A 13,819-nucleotide genomic window follows, 5' to 3' on the forward strand; every position below is an offset into this window, starting at 1 on the left:
GTTGGGTGCGCATAGTAAAAAGTGCTCTTGGCAGCTAGAGAGTGCCGCGTTGACCACTGCGCATGAAGAAATAACCACGTGCAACGTTTGTTTTAGGTTTTGGGTGCATTTTTAATTTTATTGCTTAAATCGCATTTTCTCGTCGAGCTGAGCACGTTTTCAGAAATGTGCTCCTCCCGTCACTCTGGTTGGGTGTGCATAGTGAAAAGTGCTCTTGGCAGCTAGAGAGTGCCGCGTTGACCACTGCGCATGAAGAAATGACCATCTGCAACGTTTGGTTTAGGTTTTGGGTGCATTTTTAATTTTATTGCTTAAATCGCATTTTCTCGACGAGCTGAGCACGTTTTCTGAAATGTGCTCCTCCCGTCACTCTGGTTGGGTGCGCATAGTAAAAAGTGCTCTTGGCAGCTAGAGAGTGCCGCGTTGACCACTGCGCATGAAGAAATGACCATCTGCAACGTTTGGTTTAGGTTTTAGGTGCATTTTTAATTTTATTGCTTAAATCGCATTTTCTCGACGAGCTGAGCACGTTTTCTGAAATGTGCTCTTCCCGTCACTCTGGTTGGGTGCGCATAGTAAAAAGTGCTCTTGGCAGCTAGAGAGTGCCGCGTTGACCACTGCGCATGAAGAAGTAACCACGTGCAACGTTTGGTTTAGGTTTTGGGTGCATTTTTAATTTTATTGCTTAAATCGCATTTTCTCGACGAGCTGAGCACGTTTTCTGAAATGTGCTCCTCCCGTCACTCTGGTCGGGTGCGCATAGTAAAAAGTGCTCTTGGCAGCTAGAGAGTGCCGCGTTGACTGCTGCACATGAAGAAATAACCACGTGCAACGTTTGGTTTAGGTTTTAGGTGCATTTTTAATTTTAATGCTTAAATCGCATTTTCTCGACGAGCTGAGCACGTTTTCTGAAATGTGCTCCTCCCGTCACTCTGGTTGGGTGCGCATAGTAAAAAGTGCTCTTGGCAGCTAGAGAGTGCCGCGTTGACCACTGCGCATGAAGAAATGACCATCTGCAACGTTTGGTTTAGGTTTTGGGTGCATTTTTAATTTTATTGCTTAAATCGCATTTTCTCGACGAGCTGAGCACGTTTTCTGAAATGTGCTCCTCCCGTCACTCTGGTTGGGTGCGCATAGTAAAAAGTGCTCTTGGCAGCTAGAGAGTGCCGCGTTGACCACTGCGCATGAAGAAATAACCACCTGCAACGTTTGGTTTAGGTTTTAGGTGCATTTTTAATTTTATTGCTTAAATCGCATTTTCTCGACAAGCTGAGCACGTTTTCTGAAATGTGCTCCTCCCGTCACTCTGGTTGGGTGCGCATAGTAAAAAGTGCTCTTGGCAGCTAGAGAGTGCCGCGTTGACTGCTGCGCATGAAGAAATAACCACCTGCAACGTTTGGTTTAGGTTTTAGGTGCATTTTTAATCTTATTGCTTAAATCGCATTTTCTCGACGAGCTGAGCACGTTTTCTGAAATGTGCTCCTCCCGTCACTCTGGTTGGGTGCGCATAGTAAAAAGTGCTCTTGGCAGCTAGAGAGTGCCGCGTTGACCACTGCGCATGAAGAAGTAACCACGTGCAACGTTTGGTTTAGGTTTTAGGTGCATTTTTAATTTTATTGCTTAAATCGCATTTTCTCGACGAGCTGAGCACGTTTTCTGAAATGTGCTCCTCCCGTCACTCTGGTCGGGTGCGCATAGTAAAAAGTGCTCTTGGCAGCTAGAGAGTGCCGCGTTGACTGCTGCACATGAAGAAATAACCACGTGCAACGTTTGGTTTAGGTTTTAGGTGCATTTTTAATTTTAATGCTTAAATCGCATTTTCTCGACGAGCTGAGCACGTTTTCTGAAATGTGCTCCTCCCGTCACTCTGGTTGGGTGCGCATAGTAAAAAGTGCTCTTGGCAGCTAGAGAGTGCCGCGTTGACTGCTGCACATGAAGAAATAACCACGTGCAACGTTTGGTTTAGGTTTTAGGTGCATTTTTAATTTTAATGCTTAAATCGCATTTTCTCGACGAGCTGAGCACGTTTTCTGAAATGTGCTCCTCCCGTCACTCTGGTTGGGTGCGCATAGTAAAAAGTGCTCTTGGCAGCTAGAGAGTGCCGCGTTGGCCACTGCGCATGAAGAAATAACCACGTGCAACGTTTGGTTTAGGTTTTAGGTGCATTTTTAATATTATTGCTTAAATCGCATTTTGTCGACGAGCTGAGCACGTTTTCTGAAATGTGCTCCTCCCGTCACTCTGGTTGGGTGCGCATAGTAAAAAGTTCTCTTGGCAGCTAGAGAGTGCCGCGTTGACCACTGCACATGAAGAAATAACCACCTGCAACGTTTGGTTTAGGTTTTGGGGGCATTTTTAATTTTATTGCTTAAATCGCATTTTCTCGACGAGCTGAGCACGTTTTCTGAAATGTGCTCCTCCCGTCACTCTGGTTGGGTGCGCATAGTAAAAAGTGCTCTTGGCAGCTAGAGAGTGCCGCGTTGACCACTGCGCATGAAGAAATAACCACCTGCAACGTTTGGTTTAGGTTTTGGGTGCATTTTTAATCTTATTGCTTAAATCGCATTTTCTCGACGAGCTGAGCACGTTTTCTGAAATGTGCTCCTCCCGTCACTCTGGTTGGGTGCGCATAGTAAAAAGTGCTCTTGGCAGCTAGAGAGTGCCGCGTTGACCACTGCGCATGAAGAAATGACCATCTGCAACGTTTGGTTTAGGTTTTAGGTGCATTTTTAATTTTATTGCTTAAATCGCATTTTCTCGACGAGCTGAGCATGTTTTCTGAAATGTGCTCCTCCCGTCACTCTGGTTGGGTGCGCATAGTAAAAAGTGCTCTTGGCAGCTAGAGAGTGCCACGTTGACCACTGCGCATGAAGAAATGACCATCTGCAACGTTTGGTTTAGGTTTTAGGTGCATTTTTAATTTTATTGCTTAAATTAAATTTGCTTAAATTTTACCAGCTCAGTGGCCTAGTAGTAGAGTGTCCGCCCTGAGACTGGAAGGTTGTGGGTTCAAACCCCGGCCGGGTCATACCAAAGACTATAAAAATGGGACCCATTGCCTCCCTGCTTGGCACTCAGCATTAAGGGTTGGAATTGGGGGGTTAGATCACCAAAATGATTCCCGAGCGCGGCACCGCTGCTGCTCACTGCTCCCCTCTCCCCCAGGGGATGGATTAAAATCAAATGGGGATGGGTTAAATGCAGAGGACAAATTTCACCACACCCAGATGTGTGTGTGACGATGATCATTGGGACTTTGACTTTGACTTAAATCGCATTTTCTCGACAAGCTGAGCACGTTTTCTGAAATGTGCTCCTCCCGTCACTCTGGTTGGGTGCGCATAGTAAAAAGTGCTCTTGGCAGCTAGAGAGTGCCGCGTTGACTGCTGCGCATGAAGAAATAACCACCTGCAACGTTTGGTTTAGGTTTTAGGTGCATTTTTAATTTTATTGCTTAAATCGCATTTTGTCGACGAGCTGAGCATGTTTTCTGAAATGTGCTCCTCCCGTCACTCTGGTTGGGTGCGCATAGTAAAAAGTGCTCTTGGCAGCTAGAGAGTGCCACGTTGACCACTGCACATGAAGAAATGACCATCTGCAACGTTTGGTTTAGGTTTTAGGTGCATTTTTAATTTTATTGCTTAAATCGCATTTTCTGGACGAGCTGAGCACGTTTTCTGAAATGTGCTCCTCCCGTCACTCTGGTTGGGTGCGCATAGTAAAAAGTGCTCTTGGCAGCTAGAGAGTGCCGCGTTGACCACTGCGCATGAAAAAATGACCATCTGCAACGTTTGGTTTAGGTTTTAGGTGCATTTTTAATTTTATTGCTTAAATCGCATTTTTCTCGACGAGCTGAGCACGTTTTCTGAAATGTGCTCCTCCCGTCACTCTGGTTGGGTGCGCATAGTAAAAAGTGCTCTTGGCAGCTAGAGAGTGCCGCGTTGACCACTGCGCATGAAAAAATGACCATCTGCAACGTTTGGTTTAGGTTTTAGGTGCATTTTTAATTTTATTGCTTAAATCGCATTTTTCTCGACGAGCTGAGCACGTTTTCTGAAATGTGCTCCTCCCGTCACTCTGGTTGGGTGCGCATAGTAAAAAGTGCTCTTGGCAGCTAGAGAGTGCCGCGTTGACCACTGCGCATGAAGAAGTAACCACCTGCAACGTTTGGTTTAGGTTTTGGGTGCATTTTTAATTTTATTGCTTAAATCGCATTTTCTCGACGAGCTGAGCACGTTTTCTGAAATGTGCTCCTCCCGTCACTCTGGTTGGGTGCGCACAGTAAAAAGTGCTCTTGGCAGCTAGAGAGTGCCGCGTTCACCACTGCGCATGAAGAAATAACCACCTGCAACGTTTGGTTTAGGTTTTGGGGGCATTTTTAATTTTATTGCTTAAATCGCATTTTCTCGACGAGCTGAGCACGTTTTCTGAAATGTGCTCCTCCCGTCACTCTGGTTGGGTGCGCATAGTAAAAAGTGCTCTTGGCAGCTAGAGAGTGCCGCGTTGACCACTGCGCATGAAGAAATAACCACATGCAACGTTTGGTTTAGGTTTTGGGTGCATTTTTAATTTCATTGCTTAAATCGCATTTTCTGGACGAGCTGAGCACGTTTTCTGAAATGTGCTCCTCCCGTCACTCTGGTTGGGTGCGCATAGTAAAAAGTGCTCTTGGCAGCTAGAGAGTTCCGCGTTGACCACTGCGCATGAATAAATAACCACCCGCAACGTTTGGTTTAGGTTTTAGGTGCGTTTTTAATTTTATTGCTTAAATCGCATTTTCTCGACGAGCTGAGCACGTTTTCTGAAATGTGCTCCTCCCGTCACTCTGGTTGGGTGCGCATAGTAAAAAGTGCTCTTGGCAGCTAGAGAGTGCCGCGTTGACCACTGCGCATGAAGAAATGACCATCTGCAACGTTTGGTTTAGGTTTTAGGTGCATTTTTAATTTTATTGCTTAAATCGCATTTTCTCGACGAGCTGAGCACGTTTTCTGAAATGTGCTCCTCCCGTCACTCTGGTTGGCTGCGCATAGTAAAAAGTGCTCTTGGCAGCTAGAGAGTGCCGCGTTTACCACTCCGCATGAAGAAATAACCACCTGCAACGTTTGATTTAGGTTTTAGGTGCATTTTTAATTTTATTGCTTAAATCGCATTTTCTCGACGAGCTGAGCACGTTTTCTGAAATGTGCTCCTCCCGTCACTCTGGTTGGGTGAGCATAGTAAAAAGTGCTCTTGGCAGCTAGATAGTGCCGCGTTGACCGCTGCGCATGAAGAAATAACCACCTGCAACGTTTGGTTTAGGTTTTAGGTGCCTTTTTAATTTTATTGCTTAAATCGCATTTTCTCGACGAGCTGAGCACGTTTTCTGAAATGTGCTCCTCCCGTCACTCTGGTTGGGTGCGCATAGTAAAAAGTGCTCTTGGCAGCTAGAGAGTGCCGCGTTGACCACTGCGCATGAAGAAATAACCACCTGCAACGTTTGGTTTAGGTTTTAGGTGCATTTTTAATTTTATTGCTTAAATCGCATTTTCTCGACGAGCTGAGCACGTTTTCTGAAATGTGCTCCTCCCGTCACTCTGGTTGGGTGCGCATAGTAAAAAGTGCTCTTGGCAGCTAGAGAGTGCCGCGTTGACCACTGCGCATGAAGAAATAACCACCTGCAACGTTTGGTTTAGGTTTTGGGTGCATTTTTAATTTTATTGCTTAAATCGCATTTTCTGGACGAGCTGAGCACGTTTTCTAAAATGTGCTCCTCCCGTCACTCTGGTTGGGTGCACATAGTAAAAAGTGCTCTTGGCAGCTAGAGAGTGCCGCGTTGACCACTGCGCATGAAGAAATGACCATCTGCAACGTTTGGTTTAGGTTTTAGGTGCATTTTTTATTTTATTGCTTAAATCGCATTTTCTCGACGAGCTGAGCATGTTTTCTGAAATGTGCTCCTCCCGTCACTCTGGTTGGGTGCGCATAGTAAAAAGTGCTCTTGGCAGCTAGAGAGTGCCGCGTTGACCACTGCGCATGAAGAAATGACCATCTGCAACGTTTGGTTTAGGTTTTGGGTGCATTTTTAATTTTATTGCTTAAATCGCATTTTCTCGACGAGCTGAGCACGTTTTCTGGAATGTGCTCCTCCCGTCACTCTGGTTGGGTGCGCATAGTAAAAAGTGCTCTTGGCAGCTAGAGTGCCGCGTTGACCACTGCGCATGAAGAAATAACCACCTGTAACGTTTGGTTTAGGTTTTAGGTGCATTTATAATTTTATTGCTAAAATCGCATTTTCTCGACGAGCTGAGCACGTTTTCTGAAATGTGCTCCTCCCGTCACTCTGGTTGGGTGTGCATAGTAAAAAGTGCTCTTGGCAGCTAGAGAGTGCCGCGTTGACCACTGCGCATGAAGAAATGACCATCTGCAACGTTTGGTTTAGGTTTTAGGTGCATTTTTAATTTTATTGCTTAAATTGCATTTTCTCGACGAGCTGAGCACGTTTTCTGAAATGTGCTCCTCCCGTCACTCTGGTCGGGTGCGCATAGTAAAAGGTGCTCTTGGCAGCTAGAGAGTGCCGCGTTGACCATTGCGCATGAAGAAATAACCACCTGCAACGTTTGGTTTAGGTTTTAGGTGCATTTTTAATTTTATTGCTTAAATCGCATTTTCTCGACGAGCTGAGCACGTTTTCTGAAATGTGCTCCTCCCGTCACTCTGGTTGGGTGCGCATAGTAAAAAGTGCTCTTGGCAGCTAGAGAGTGCCGCGTTGACCACTGCGCATGAAGAAATGACCATCTGCAACGTTTGGTTTAGGTTTTAGGTGCATTTTTAATTTTATTGCTTAAATCGCATTTTCTCGACGAGCTGAGCACGTTTTCTGAAATGTGCTCCTCCCGTCACTCTGGTTGGGTGCGCATAGTAAAAAGTGCTCTTGGCAGCTAGAGAGTGCCGCGTTGACCACTGCGCATGAAGAAATAACCACCTGCAACGTTAGGTTTAGGTTTTAGGTGCATTTTTAATTTTATTGCTTAAATAGCACTTTCTCGACGAGCTGAGCACGTTTTCTGAAATGTGCTCCTCCCGTCACTCTGGTTGGGTGCGCATAGTAAAAAGTGCTCTTGGCAGCTAGAGAGTGCCGCGTTGACCACTGCGCATGAAGAAATAACCACCTGCAAGTTGGGTTTAGGTTTTGGGTGCATTTTTAATTTTATTGCTTAAATCGCATTTTCTGGACGAGCTGAGCACGTTTTCTGAAATGTGCTCCTCCCGTCACTCTGGTTGGGTGCGCATAGTAAAAAGTGCTCTTGGCAGCTAGAGAGTGCCGCGTTGACCATTGCGCATGAAGAAATGACCATCTGCAACGTTTGGTTTAGGTTTTAGGTGCATTTTTAATTTTATTGCTTAAATCGTATTTTCTCGACGAGCTGAGCACGTTTTCTGAAATGTGCTCCTCCCGTCACTCTGGTTGGGTGCGCATAGTAAAAAGTGCTCTTGGCAGCTAGAGAGTGCCGCGTTGACCACTGCGCATGAAGAAATGACCATCTGCAACGTTTGGTTTATGTTTTAGGTGCATTTTTAATTTTATTGCTTAAATCGCATTTTCTCGACGAGCTGAGCACGTTTTCTGAAATGTGCTCCTCCCGTCACTCTGGTTGGGTGCGCATAGTAAAAAGTGCTCTTGGCAGCTAGAGAGTGCCGCGTTGACTGCTGCGCATGAAGAAATAACCATCTGCAACGTTTGGTTTAGGTTTTAGGTGCATTTTTAATTTTATTGCTTAAATCGCATTTTCTCGACGAGCTGAGCATGTTTTCTGAAATGTGCTCCTCCCGTCACTCTGGTTGGGTGCGCATAGTAAAATGTGCTCTTGGCAGCTAGAGAGTGCCGCGTTGACCACTGCGCATGAAGAAATAACCACCTGCAACGTTTGGTTTAGGTTTTGGGTGCATTTTTAATTTTATTGCTTAAATCGCATTTTCTGGACGAGCTGAGCACGTTTTCTGAAATGTGCTCCTCCCGTCACTCTGGTTGGATGCGCATAGTAAAAAGTGCTCTTGGCAGCTAGAGAGTGCCGCGTTGACCACTGGGCATGAATAAATGACCATCTGCAACGTTTGGTTTAGGTTTTAGGTGCATTTTTAATTTTATTGCTTAAATCGCATTTTCTCGACGAGCTGAGCACGTTTTCTGAAATGTGCTCCTCCCGTCACCCTGGTTGGGTGCGCATAGTAAAAAGTGCTCTTGGCAGCTAGAGAGTGCCGCGTTGACCATTGCGCATGAAGAAATAACCACCTGCAACGTTTGGTTTAGGTTTTAGGTGCATTTTTAATTTTATTGCTTAAATCTCATTTTCTCGACGAGCTGAGCACGTTTTCTGAAATGTGCTCCTCCCGTCACTCTGGTTGGGTGCGCATAGTAAAAAGTGCTCTTGGCAGCTAGAGAGTGCCGCGTTGACCACTGCGCATGAAGAAATGACCATCTGCAACGTTTGGTTTAGGTTTTAGGTGCATTTTTAATTTTATTGCTTAAATCGCATTTTCTCGACGAGCTGAGCACGTTTTCTGAAATGTGCTCCTCCCGTCACTCTGGTTGGGTGCGCATAGTAAAAAGTGCTCTTGGCAGCTAGAGAGTGCCGCGTTGACCACTGCGCATGAAGAAATAACCACCTGCAACGTTAGGTTTAGGTTTTAGGTGCATTTTTAATTTTATTGCTTAAATCGCATTTTCTCGACGAGCTGAGCACGTTTTCTGAAATGTGCTCCTCCCGTCACTCTGGTTGGGTGCGCATAGTAAAAAGTGCTCTTGGCAGCTAGAGAGTGCCGCGTTGACCACTGCCCATGAAGAAATAACCACCTGCAACGTTTGGTTTAGGTTTTAGGTGCATTTTTAATTTTAATGCTTAAATCGCATTTTCTCGACGAGCTGAGCACGTTTTCTGAAATGTGCTGCTCCCGTCACTCTGGTTGGGTGCGCATAGTAAAAAGTGCTCGTGGCAGCTAGAGAGTGCCGCGTTGGCCACTGCGCATGAAGAAATAACAACGTGCAACGTTTGGTTTAGGTTTTAGGTGCATTTTTAATATTATTGCTTAAATCGCATTTTGTCGACGAGCTGAGCACGTTTTCTGAAATGTGCTCCTCCCGTCACTCTGGTTGGGTGCGCATAGTAAAAAGTTCTCTTGGCAGCTAGAGAGTGCCGCGTTGACCACTGCACATGAAGAAATAACCAACTGCAACGTTTGGTTTAGGTTTTGGGGGCATTTTTAATTTTATTGCTTAAATCGCATTTTCTCGACGAGCTGAGCACGTTTTCTGAAATGTGCTCCTCCCGTCACTCTGGTTGGGTGCGCATAGTAAAAAGTGCTCTTGGCAGCTAGAGAGTGCCGCGTTGACCACTGCGCATGAAGAAATAACCACATGCAACGTTTGGTTTAGGTTTTGGGTGCATTTTTAATTTTATTGCTTAAATCGCATTTTCTGGACGAGCTGAGCACGTTTTCTGAAATGTGCTCCTCCCGTCACTCTGGTTGGGTGCGCATAGTAAAAAGTGCTCTTGGCAGCTAGAGAGTGCCGCGTTGACCACTGCACATGAAGAAATGACCATCTGCAACGTTTGGTTTAGGTTTTAGGTGCATTTTTAATTTTATTGCTTAAATCGCATTTTCTCGACGAGCTGAGCACGTTTTCTGAAATGTGCTCCTCCCGTCACTCTGGTTGGGTGCGCATATTAAAAAGTGCTCTTGGCAGCTAGAGAGTGCCGCGTTGACCACTGCGCATGAAGAAATGCCCATCTGCAACGTTTGGTTTAGGTTTTAGGTGCATTTTTAATTTTATTGCTTAAATCGCATTTTGTCGACGAGCTGAGCACGTTTTCTGAAATGTGCTCCTCCCGTCACTCTGGTTGGGTGCGCATAGTAAAAAGCGCTCTTGGCAGCTAGAGAGTGCCGCGTTGACCACTGCACATGAAGAAATAACCACCTGCAACGTTTGGTTTAGGTTTTGGGGGCATTTTTAATTTTATTGCTTAAATCGCATTTTCTCGACGAGCTGAGCACGTTTTCTGAAATGTGCTCCTCCCGTCACTCTGGTTGGGTGCGCATAGTAAAAAGTGCTCTTGGCAGCTAGAGAGTGCCGCGTCGACCACTGCGCATGAAGAAATAACCACCTGCAACGTTTGGTTTAGGTTTTGGCTGCATTTTTAATCTTATTGCTTAAATCGCATTTTCTCGACGAGCTGAGCACGTTTTCTGAAATGTGCTCCTCCCGTCACTCTGGTTGGGTGCGCATAGTAAAAAGTGCTCTTGGCAGCTAGAGAGTGCCGCGTTGACCACTGCGCATGAAGAAATAACCACGTGCAACGTTTGTTTTAGGTTTTGGGTGCATTTTTAATTTTATTGCTTAAATCGCATTTTCTCGTCGAGCTGAGCACGTTTTCAGAAATGTGCTCCTCCCGTCACTCTGGTTGGGTGTGCATAGTGAAAAGTGCTCTTGGCAGCTAGAGAGTGCCGCGTTGACCACTGCGCATGAAGAAATGACCATCTGCAACGTTTGGTTTAGGTTTTGGGTGCATTTTTAATTTTATTGCTTAAATCGCATTTTCTCGACGAGCTGAGCACGTTTTCTGAAATGTGCTCCTCCCGTCACTCTGGTTGGGTGCGCATAGTAAAAAGTGCTCTTGGCAGCTAGAGAGTGCCGCGTTGACCACTGCGCATGAAGAAATGACCATCTGCAACGTTTGGTTTAGGTTTTAGGTGCATTTTTAATTTTATTGCTTAAATCGCATTTTCTCGACGAGCTGAGCACGTTTTCTGAAATGTGCTCTTCCCGTCACTCTGGTTGGGTGCGCATAGTAAAAAGTGCTCTTGGCAGCTAGAGAGTGCCGCGTTGACCACTGCGCATGAAGAAGTAACCACGTGCAACGTTTGGTTTAGGTTTTGGGTGCATTTTTAATTTTATTGCTTAAATCGCATTTTCTCGACGAGCTGAGCACGTTTTCTGAAATGTGCTCCTCCCGTCACTCTGGTCGGGTGCGCATAGTAAAAAGTGCTCTTGGCAGCTAGAGAGTGCCGCGTTGACTGCTGCACATGAAGAAATAACCACGTGCAACGTTTGGTTTAGGTTTTAGGTGCATTTTTAATTTTAATGCTTAAATCGCATTTTCTCGACGAGCTGAGCACGTTTTCTGAAATGTGCTCCTCCCGTCACTCTGGTTGGGTGCGCATAGTAAAAAGTGCTCTTGGCAGCTAGAGAGTGCCGCGTTGACCACTGCGCATGAAGAAATGACCATCTGCAACGTTTGGTTTAGGTTTTGGGTGCATTTTTAATTTTATTGCTTAAATCGCATTTTCTCGACGAGCTGAGCACGTTTTCTGAAATGTGCTCCTCCCGTCACTCTGGTTGGGTGCGCATAGTAAAAAGTGCTCTTGGCAGCTAGAGAGTGCCGCGTTGACCACTGCGCATGAAGAAATAACCACCTGCAACGTTTGGTTTAGGTTTTAGGTGCATTTTTAATTTTATTGCTTAAATCGCATTTTCTCGACAAGCTGAGCACGTTTTCTGAAATGTGCTCCTCCCGTCACTCTGGTTGGGTGCGCATAGTAAAAAGTGCTCTTGGCAGCTAGAGAGTGCCGCGTTGACTGCTGCGCATGAAGAAATAACCACCTGCAACGTTTGGTTTAGGTTTTAGGTGCATTTTTAATCTTATTGCTTAAATCGCATTTTCTCGACGAGCTGAGCACGTTTTCTGAAATGTGCTCCTCCCGTCACTCTGGTTGGGTGCGCATAGTAAAAAGTGCTCTTGGCAGCTAGAGAGTGCCGCGTTGACCACTGCGCATGAAGAAGTAACCACGTGCAACGTTTGGTTTAGGTTTTAGGTGCATTTTTAATTTTATTGCTTAAATCGCATTTTCTCGACGAGCTGAGCACGTTTTCTGAAATGTGCTCCTCCCGTCACTCTGGTCGGGTGCGCATAGTAAAAAGTGCTCTTGGCAGCTAGAGAGTGCCGCGTTGACTGCTGCACATGAAGAAATAACCACGTGCAACGTTTGGTTTAGGTTTTAGGTGCATTTTTAATTTTAATGCTTAAATCGCATTTTCTCGACGAGCTGAGCACGTTTTCTGAAATGTGCTCCTCCCGTCACTCTGGTTGGGTGCGCATAGTAAAAAGTGCTCTTGGCAGCTAGAGAGTGCCGCGTTGACTGCTGCACATGAAGAAATAACCACGTGCAACGTTTGGTTTAGGTTTTAGGTGCATTTTTAATTTTAATGCTTAAATCGCATTTTCTCGACGAGCTGAGCACGTTTTCTGAAATGTGCTCCTCCCGTCACTCTGGTTGGGTGCGCATAGTAAAAAGTGCTCTTGGCAGCTAGAGAGTGCCGCGTTGGCCACTGCGCATGAAGAAATAACCACGTGCAACGTTTGGTTTAGGTTTTAGGTGCATTTTTAATATTATTGCTTAAATCGCATTTTGTCGACGAGCTGAGCACGTTTTCTGAAATGTGCTCCTCCCGTCACTCTGGTTGGGTGCGCATAGTAAAAAGTTCTCTTGGCAGCTAGAGAGTGCCGCGTTGACCACTGCACATGAAGAAATAACCACCTGCAACGTTTGGTTTAGGTTTTGGGGGCATTTTTAATTTTATTGCTTAAATCGCATTTTCTCGACGAGCTGAGCACGTTTTCTGAAATGTGCTCCTCCCGTCACTCTGGTTGGGTGCGCATAGTAAAAAGTGCTCTTGGCAGCTAGAGAGTGCCGCGTTGACCACTGCGCATGAAGAAATAACCACCTGCAACGTTTGGTTTAGGTTTTGGGTGCATTTTTAATCTTATTGCTTAAATCGCATTTTCTCGACGAGCTGAGCACGTTTTCTGAAATGTGCTCCTCCCGTCACTCTGGTTGGGTGCGCATAGTAAAAAGTGCTCTTGGCAGCTAGAGAGTGCCGCGTTGACCACTGCGCATGAAGAAATGACCATCTGCAACGTTTGGTTTAGGTTTTAGGTGCATTTTTAATTTTATTGCTTAAATCGCATTTTCTCGACGAGCTGAGCATGTTTTCTGAAATGTGCTCCTCCCGTCACTCTGGTTGGGTGCGCATAGTAAAAAGTGCTCTTGGCAGCTAGAGAGTGCCACGTTGACCACTGCGCATGAAGAAATGACCATCTGCAACGTTTGGTTTAGGTTTTAGGTGCATTTTTAATTTTATTGCTTAAATTAAATTTGCTTAAATTTTACCAGCTCAGTGGCCTAGTAGTAGAGTGTCCGCCCTGAGACTGGAAGGTTGTGGGTTCAAACCCCGGCCGGGTCATACCAAAGACTATAAAAATGGGACCCATTGCCTCCCTGCTTGGCACTCAGCATTAAGGGTTGGAATTGGGGGGTTAGATCACCAAAATGATTCCCGAGCGCGGCACCGCTGCTGCTCACTGCTCCCCTCTCCCCCAGGGGATGGATTAAAATCAAATGGGGATGGGTTAAATGCAGAGGACAAATTTCACCACACCCAGATGTGTGTGTGACGATGATCATTGGGACTTTGACTTTGACTTAAATCGCATTTTCTCGACAAGCTGAGCACGTTTTCTGAAATGTGCTCCTCCCGTCACTCTGGTTGGGTGCGCATAGTAAAAAGTGCTCTTGGCAGCTAGAGAGTGCCGCGTTGACTGCTGCGCATGAAGAAATAACCACCTGCAACGTTTGGTTTAGGTTTTAGGTGCATTTTTAATTTTATTGCTTAAATCGCATTTTGTCGACGAGCTGAGCATGTTTTCTGAAATGTGCTCCTCCCGTCACTCTGGTTGGGTGCGCATAGTAAAAAGTGCTCTTGGCAGCTAGAGAGTGCCACGTTGAC

The sequence above is a fragment of the Syngnathus scovelli genome, chromosome 4 (assembly GCF_024217435.2).
Source record: "Syngnathus scovelli strain Florida chromosome 4, RoL_Ssco_1.2, whole genome shotgun sequence".
NCBI classification, from domain to species: Eukaryota; Metazoa; Chordata; class Actinopteri; order Syngnathiformes; family Syngnathidae; genus Syngnathus; species Syngnathus scovelli.